Source organism: Brassica oleracea, chromosome C4, assembly GCF_000695525.1.
Source record: "Brassica oleracea var. oleracea cultivar TO1000 chromosome C4, BOL, whole genome shotgun sequence".
NCBI classification, from domain to species: Eukaryota; Viridiplantae; Streptophyta; class Magnoliopsida; order Brassicales; family Brassicaceae; genus Brassica; species Brassica oleracea.
In genome coordinates this window covers 28,742,339-28,752,293 of record NC_027751.1, presented here as the reverse complement: position 1 = coordinate 28,752,293, position 9,955 = coordinate 28,742,339, and positions in this window count along the sequence as shown.

The window sequence follows — 9,955 nt, the reverse complement described above, 5'->3', positions numbered from 1 at the left end:
ATCTATTACCCTATGGTTTTGATTCATAAAAATTAGGGTTTTAGGGTTTCATTCTTTATCAATCAATCCATGTTAGATTATGGATTCTTAGGTTTTGAATTACCTTTTAACCTTAGATGATTGTTGAATCGGACCACCAAAGGAGTTGAGCCGCGAGCTGGACACGAACGGGATGCAAGCTGGAATGGATCGAGTCGCTTCTATCGGCCGCGGACGTCCTTTGTTGCTTGATCGGGAACGCCTTGATCGTCGAACGCGAGCTGTATGATGCTGTCGCGAACGAGGAAGAAGTCGCGTGCTGGAGCTGCTCTCGGGTCGCGAACGTCTGAGCTAGCATCAGGAATGCCTTGGGCTGAAGCTGATCGGGGACGCGAGCTGGAACAGATGCGGGAACAAGAGACGCGATCGGGGTTTAGGGTTTGTCGGATCGCCGACTGGGGTTAGGGTTTTAGGGTTTTTCGATTTGGGTATTAGCTTAGGGATTTAGAGTTTCGTGTTGATAACGTGCTATAAAAGTAATGGAAAAGTTTATCTTTATTCATAACATAGAGGTTCTTTATATAGGAGATTACACCGTCATAGATAAATGGAAAGATTACAAATCATAATCTCTTGATTATGAGACATCCAAAATCTGGTTCATAACAGGTAGAAAAATAATGTGATAATTTGTCACAATCTTTGACAATATTTTTTTATTGCAATGAGAGGTAGAGAGAGACATAGAGAAAGAGAGATAGAGAGATTGTAAAATTACAATTTCTATTTCATTCTTGGTAAATATAATAGAACACAATACTATTGTAATATTACATGTCAGACAGAGAGAGAGAAATTGTACAATTACAATTCTATTATATATTTATAGATAGAATATAATATAATAATAATTTATTGTAAAATTACATATTAAATTTTATAATTATATGTTTGTTTTTATAATTCAAAACATGTAATATAATAAGAAATCTATATATTTTTAGAGATAAATAAAATATTTGAATAAGTAACTTTTAAACTGATAAAAATAATTAAAAATGAGAGGTAAATATAATGAATGATGAAATGGTAACTATACAAGTAACAACAAAAAAACATTCCAAACCAACTCTTTAATATACACATAACCATCATGAGCAGGCAAAAATAAATCATACCACATATAATCTCTTTTCCAATCAAAGCATCCACGTCAAGCATATTTTAAACACAAAATATATCAATTCCATTCACAGTTTTAACACACAAATAACAAAATATAAAAATAATTATACAAATCAGAATAACAAGAAATTCATATCTACCGCGTAGTTATAAAAAGAAAAACAGTCACCGAAATAATGCTTCATGCATAATATAGCCAAACCTTCAATTTAAAAACAAAAGTTCAGCAAAACACACAAAAAATGATATTTGTTCATTCCTCTCATCAACTTATATAATTTCCAATAAAAAAAATGGATACTAACAATTTTGAAATTTTTAAAAAGAAACAATGAATAATTTAAAATAATTTTATAATTGCTTAACTACTTATATATTTATAATAGATTATAATATTTAAATATATTAAAATTAACATACTAAATATATAATCAAAATTAAATTTTAAACAAAAATCTCGGACGTAGCCCGGGCCTATCATAGTAGAAGATAAAGTATAGAACTGGACATAGATGGAATATTATGATAGTGTTGGGGGTTTTATTCCCTAAATTAATCATGATAATTGTTAAGTATGCGGGTTCGGTTAGTTTGGGTTCTTTTGGGCCGGTTAGTTTGGGTCGGTCTATATCTCGCTGAATTGAACAAAAAAGTTCAGTTTGGTTTGGTTTTCGGTTAATTCAGTTTCAAAAATTTCTACCAAACTTCGGTAAGGTTTATAAGTTAGGTTAAATTTTGGTTTAAATTAGTTTAAAAAAAATTGGTTAATTCGGTTATTTTGGTTCAAATTTTGGATAATTCAGTTAGATTAGTTCGGAATTTTGGTTAAAATTAGTATAGTTTGGTAAAAAACATTTTTTTTTTGAAAACTGAAATAACTAGTTACGAAACTGACCCAAAACCCAATTTTTTAAAACTTTCCGAATAGAACCGAATCTCCTAACCAAACAGAACCGTTAACCGAACATTTTGGTCTCGTTAACCGTATGCCTAATTATTGTATTAAGGAAAAATATAATTTGTGGTCTGGAACTTGAAATGTAACTTCACTTTTTGGTTCGAATGGATTTTAGGTGATTCATATCCGAGAGTCAAACGTTGATTGATTAACTTCAAAATTCATAAAGATAGGTGACACACTTTATGAAACACAAGTAAAGAAGTCTGTGATGGAGTACTAGAAGCTATGTAACAAATTGGATTAAGAGATCTTCGAGGAACTCTCACAATACTTCGGATATGTTGGAGATGGTTAGGAATCGAAGAGGACAAAGGGTGAGATAATACTGTGCAACACCAAGCTCTTATAGATTTTATTTTTTTCACTAAAGGATTCATTGATTTCTAACCAAAGTAGTACACAAGGTGGGATACAAGGCTAACGAGTCATGATGACTCTTAGAAGCTAAGCCGGCAGGAAACAACTTTCTTCCGGAAGCATTAGCCGGCTGATTTACAGAATTTCCTGAGACAAACATAAACATTGCCAACAGAGTTTTAAGAACATACAGAAAACTAGTCTAGATCAAACAAAATAAATTACACTAGAAAGTGGAACCACCGAAGGAGGAAGAAGAGGATAAGCGCACATCAACCGGTCATACTTTATTTGGGAAGTGTTGGACATGGACTTTGTCCCCATAAGGTTTATAAGATAATGGGCTCAGCCCATTTAAAAGGGGTGTCAATAGGAAATCCTAAACCTCTTTTTTCTATAAATAAGGAGTCAACCTCCTTTGAGACGCTGGAGGACTCTCTTTTGGTTTTTCCTCCATCTCTCTCTACTTCTAGAGAGAGAAACACTTCAACACATGCTTTCATCTAGGCACTTGTGATCCTTTGTAGTAGAACTAAGATTGGCTTGATCCCCTTTCGGGGTACATAGGCAACCCTTCGTCGGGTCCAACTATAATCATTAAACACTTTTTTTTATTCTCTTCGAGTTGGCTCCATCAAGTTCAAGCTCAGCATGAAGACTTCTCCTAACCCCACCGACGAGTCCTCGTCTCTTTCATTCACTAGTTTGTTGACAGTTCTCAGATCAAACAGTTGGCCCGAGAGAACGATCCGAGTGACTGCGATAGAGCGATCCAAGCCGAGTAACTGCGAGAGAGCTATCCATGACGAGTAACCGCAAAGAGCGAGTCGAGTGACCGCAAGAGAGCGAAACGAGTGACCGCGACAGAGCGAGTCGAGTGACCGTGAGAGAGATCCGAGCGACTGCGAGAGAACGATCTGTGCCGAATAACTGCAAGATAGATCGATCCGAGTAACTGCGAGAGAACGATCTGCGCCGAGTGAGGAGAGCGAGCGATTGACTGCGAGAGATCGAGCCAAGCGACTGCGAGAGATCGTGTCGAGCGACTGCGAGAGATCGAATAGAGCGACTGCAAGAGAACGACATGCGCCGAGTGAGGAGATCGAGCGAGTGACCGCGAGAGATCGAGCCAAGCGACTGCGCGAGAACGATCTGCACCGAGTGACCGCGAGAGAACGATCTGCACCGAGTGACGACAGAACGGTCGAGTGACGACAAAATGATCGAGTGATGACAGAACGGTCGAGTGACGACAGAACGGTCGAGTGACGACCGAACGATCTGCACCGAGTGAGGAGAGCGAGCGAGTGACCGCGAGAGATCGAGCCAAGCGACTGTACGGGAATGATCTGCACCGAGTGACCGCGAGAGATCGAGTCGAGCGACCGCGAGAGAAAGATCTGCGCCGAGTGACGACAGAACGGTCGAGTGACGACACAACGATCGAGTGATGACAGAACGGTCTAGTGACGACAGAACGGTCAAGTGACGATAGAACGGTCGAGTGACGAAAGAACGATCTGCGCCGAGTGAGGAGATCGAGCGAGTGACCGTGAGAGATCGAGCCAAGCGACTGCACGAGAACGATATGCACCGAGTGACCGCGAGAGATTGAGTCGAGTGACTGCGAGAGAATGATCTGCGCCGAGTTACGACAGAACGGTCGAGGGACGACAAAACGATCGAGTGATGACAGAACGGTCGAGTGACGAAAGAACGGTCGAGTGACGACAGAACGATCTGCGCCTAGGGCGCCCACCGTGGGACTCGAATTCACGACCACAAGGTTTATAAGAAAATGGACTCAGTGCTTTACCCATGTCGCAGATGATTATCATGAATGGGCCGTTATGGTTAGGTTGCCATAGATGAAGTGTCATAGACAGACCGTCTCGGGCGAGCTGTCATCGACATACTTCTGATTCCGATCAGACTTCTTACTCCGGGATGGTTGCGCGAACGATCTGTGAGGAGAGTGTTCTGAACCATCGGAGCAAGTTGCCATGGATGAAGTGTCAATCGACAAACTGCCAAAGACAAGTCGCCATAGACATCATCATGAACGTACCGTCATGAGCGAACCATCACAATCAAATCGTCACGGGTGGACATGTCTTCGCGGTATCACGTCATGCTCGAGACTTGCGAGCAATCCGAGTGACTGCGAGAGATCGATCCGAGGGACTGCGAGAGAGAGATCAAAGCCGAGTATCTGTGAGAGAGATATCCATGACGAGTAACCGCAAAGAGCGAGTCGGGTGACCGCAAGAGAGCGAGTCGAGTGACCGCGAGAGATCGATCCGAGTGACTGCGAGAGAGCGATCCAAGCCGAGTATCTGTGAGAGAGATATCCATGACGAGTAACCGCAAAGAGCGTGTCGAGTGACCGTAAGAGAGCAAGTCGAGTGACCGCCATCTGCACCGAGTAACTGCGAGAGAGCTATCCATGACGAGTAACCGCAAAGAGCGAGTCGAGTGACCGCAAGAAAGCGAGTCGAGTGATCGCTAGAGATCGATCCGAGTGACTGTGATAGAGCGATCCAAGCCGTAACTGTGAGAGAGCTATCCATAACGAGTAACCGCAAAGAGCGAGTCGAGTGACCGCAAGAGAGCGAGGCGAGTGACTGCGACAGAGCGATCCAAGCCGAGTAACTGTGAGAGAGCTATCCATGACGAGTAACCGCAACGAGCTAGTCGAGTGACCGCAAGAGAGCGAGTCGAGTGACTGCGAGAGAGAGAGATCCGAGCGACTGCGAGAGAACGATCTGTGCCGAATAACTGCAAGATAGATCGATCCGAGTAACTGGGAGAGAACGATCTGCGCCGAGTGAGGAGAGCGAGCGAGTGACTGCGAGAGATCGAGCCAAGCGACTGCACGAGAACGATCTGCACCGAGTGACCGCGAGAGATCGAGTCGAGCGACCACGAGAGAACGATCTGCGCCGAGTGACGATAGAACGGTCGAGTGACGATAAAACGATCGATTGATGACAGAACGGTCGAGTGACGACAGAACGGTCGAGTGACGACAGAACGGTTGAGTGACGAGAGAACGATCTGCGCCGAGTGAGGAGAGCGAGCGAGTGACCGCGAGAGATCGAGCCAAGCGACTGCGCGAGAACGATCTGCGTCGAGTGATACTGAGAGATCGAGTCGAGCGACTGCGAGAGAACGATCTGCGCCGAGTGACGACAGAACGGTCGAGTGACGACAAAACGATCAAACGACGACAGAACGGACTCCAGTTTAATCTTTTTCGAAGATACTTCCCCATGCCCCACAGTGGACGCCAACTGTTTGATCTGAGAACTGTCAACAAACTAGTTAATGAAAGAGACGAGGACTCGTCGGTGGGGTTAGGAGAAGTCTTCATGCTGAGCTTGAACTTGATGGAGCCGGCTCGAAGAGAATAAAAAAAAGTGTTTAATGATTATAGTTGGACCCGGCGAAAGGTTGCCTACGTACCCCGAAAGGGGATCAAGCCAATCGTAGTTCTACAACAAAGGATCACAAGTGTCTAGATGAAAGCATGTGTTGAAGTGTTTCTCTCTCTAGAAGTAGAGAAAGATAAAGGAGAGACCAAAAGAGAGTTCTCCGTTGTCTCAAATAAGGTTGACTCCTTATTCATAGAAAGAAGAGGTCTAGGGTTTCCTAATGACACCCCTTTTAAATGAGTTGAGCCCATTATCTTATATGAAGGTACAAAGTACATGTCCAACAGACAGCAAACGCATGTTGCACCTCACTAGATTGCTCTGAAGATCACTTCAACGAACCACAAGGAACAGCCGCAGACAAGCTCTTATAGATTATGTACAATAATATTTTGTTTTCAACATCTAATTTCTTCTTCTTCTTTTTAATCCAAATCATCCTATCTTTCTTCCACTTCGTAGTTCAATAAATATTTTATTTTATATCATACAATGGTTTTACAAAATAAAATTCAGTATATTAATCTATTATTTTATTTGATTTTTATTATGTATATTCAAATAAAAAACAAGTTTATATTTGTATAATATAAAAATGAGGAATTTGCTGTATAAAGAATATAAATAAAGTAACCTGTTATAAAAACGGTTTTAAATAACTAGAAGGAATTAAAAATACTAAAAATTACAGTAAGAAAAAGGAACATGTCATGTGGTCTTGGTGGTTTCATTCTTTGTTTTCATTTAACATATTGAAAGAATTCAACTCAGTTTAACCCACATCATTTTATTTTCTTTTTCAACACTTTTATCGCGTTATTGTATATATGAAAGATTTGAGTTCTCTTTTCAAGTTAAGTTTTTTCAAAAACAATATTGAATGTAAAACAAAGACTCGCGTTCCTTGTACAGTTTATAAATTTTTTTAAAGCTATAAATAAACTTTTTTTTAAAAGGAAACAACACTTTCTAGAACAAAAGGAAAATACAAAACCAATTTAAATTGGAGAGCACATCAAAACACCAAAACATAACTGGATAAGGATGCGATGCATCAATTTGTCTCTTAAATCACTTTCTTTAACTGGATCTTTGACGAAAGAGTTCCCTTTTGAGACTTGGAAGATGAATGTTGATAAAGTAATGCTCCCAATCAATGCAACTGCCATCAAAGTCAAACATCTGTCTCTCTTCCATTGACAACTCATGTATTAGACTCCTTGTATTGGACTCGTCAAACCTGGTATATATATACTTACTATAAGTCAGTAATATGAAGCTTATAAATCAACCAGGCCCGTGAAATATTATTTACCGACCTTGAAAGAACATGTAAGGCTGATATGTTTTTGCTAAGGACACAAAATACTTTAGCTTCCTCTTCCCCTTCATGCTCAACGTGGCATGTGACTCTGTTTCTTCTTCTCCATTCTTCATCGCTCTTTCTTGTTTCCTTATTGCTTTGGAAACAGAAGAGGTGAACTCCTCTAAGGAACTGTGGAATTTCATAAGCTCAAATACTTTTGTTGTGGTCTCAGTCAGTGGAGAGTCACACAGATGTTGATAAGAGAAGTCCATAATCTCGCCCATTCGCAGGGGATGCGCATGAGATGTTGAAGTAACATTGTAAACTTTGACCTCTGGTACATTACCACAACCATGTTTCGCCATGACTGCTATTATTGCATTAGCAACCATATCAACAGGTATAACATCACAAGAAGATTGATAATCTCCAAACAAGTCAGGAATCTGGTCTTTTCCATTTCCCAATATTAATGGAGCAGTCATCCTATTTTTATTTTGTTTAATACAAAATCCAAATAAATATGTCAATTAAAACAAAAGGCTAATTTACTAAGTCAGAAAATCATTAACCTTAATTATTCCTTGGAGCCAGCCAGGGAAAGGCTCCTTGTAGGGGCTTTCTATAACACTAGGCCTTATGATCACTACAGGCAAGTCTCCTCGATTGCTGTGAAGTAAAGACTCACCCATGGCTTTTGTGAATGTGTAAGCCTTTTCCCATCCATAGCTTTGAGCTCTGATTTCTCATCATAATATCACACCGAAATTTTCAGATGAAACATACGCTTTGATCCTCTAAATCAAATTTTAAAGAGTTAACACTAAATTAAAATGTTTATAGTATCCAAAATTTCAGGACCAGCTATTAAGTAGATACATAAAGTAATTCTCTCTTTTGATTTTCACCTTTCAAAACCAAGTTCTTTCAGTTTCTTGGATTTTTCACTGCCATGGAACTTTCTTGCAGCTTCTGAAGCTAGTTTCACCTCGTTTGGCCAAACACTTGGGCATATCTGAGAGGGAGGATCGAACCCGCGGCCCTTAGGACCACGAACTCGCCTCGCGCCACTCGACCACAAGCGCCATGGAACTTTCTTGCAGCTTCTGAAGCTAGTTTCACCTCGTTTTCGATTTTTAACTCAGAAGTTATGTTTTTTCCTATGCAGAGAGGAGTCTCTAGTACTGTTCCCTCTTTACCAGTCACAAAAGCTAGATAACAAAACATGACATCAGTTTCCTAAACTTCTTTTTAACCAAACATATTCTAGCTCAATACCAGTTGAAACGTGGAGGAAAAGTTTCAGTTTCTTGCATTCCTTTGCGAAGCTTAAGAGCCTATCAGGGCCAAGAGCATTGACACTTAGGGCAGCGTCGTATCTGTTTCAGTTTGGTTGTTAGTGTAAGCATTAAAAATCTAGTTGAGCAAGAAGAAACACCTGTCGTCAAAGTTGTACGTCCAGCACTGTTTATTTTGACATCAATCTCGTCACTAATCTTGTCTGCTGTTTCGACATCTATCCCCAGATTCTCCTCTCCAATGTCTCCAATTACTGGAATCAACTTGCTCTTCATGAAAGCTTCATAAGAGCTCCCGTGCATTTGCTTCTGAAGCTTGAACAGATCCGAGCTGATGATCTAAAGCGATAAAAAAATATAATATATATATATATATAAATATATTTTTTTATTTATATTTTTTTTTGAAACACAAGCGATACAAAATATATAAAAAACGAACAAAGGAAACTAGAGAGTTGAGAATGTAAATGTTTAACCAAGAAACCTCATCATAGAGTCTTTTGTTGGCTGATTCTTCATCTTTGGATTTCAACAGAATAAAAATCTTCCCAATCTCAGGACTTGCCCTTAATAGTTTCTAAATCAACACTGCATCAAATAATGTTTTTTTTGGTGCATCAAATAATGTTCCAAGTAAAAAAAAAATCAGTTCACTTGGACAAGAAGAAAAGTCTCTGCTTTTTTTTTTTTTTTTTTAAGTCTCTGTTTTAGGTTTAGAACCCTTTGTGACCTTTGCCTAGAAACCCTGTTGCACCTGTAACAAAATAGCTCTTCCCTCTCAAGAAACGGACGATTCCAATGCCATCACTGGTCTCAGGCATAACAACCGGCTTCACAGCTTTCAACGACATCTCGCGATACTGTTTGATTAGGTTTAATCCAATCGATGATTGGTCTCATTCTATTGATATCATTATATAGTATACTTTGTACAAAGGAGCCGTTAGAGGCACATAACTATACCACTACAAGAAAACGTGCCCATAACAACGAACATTTACGACGAAAATATTTCGTCGTAAATTTACATGGTGTTTACAACGCAGTTACGAGAAATCCAACTTTCGTCGTAAACGCCATGTAAATTTACGACGAATAGTTTTCGTCGTAAACTCCATGTAAGTTTACGACGAATGTACGTGGAATGAGAAATACGTCGTAATCATTACATCGACATTAAAACGAAACATGTTACCGTTATATTTAGGTAAAAACGTGTATTCAATGTGCTTTAACTTACCTAATTTCTTCGTAAAGTCGTTGTAAATATTATGTTAAAACCATGTAAAATCCATGTAAAATATTCCTTGTAAAATCGTTGTTATATTTCAACTACCCAACTCGAAAATTTCTCTATATATATGTCATTTCCCACAACTCTCTTCCTCACAACACACAAACGGAAAAAACTTAGAATCATCACCTCTACAAT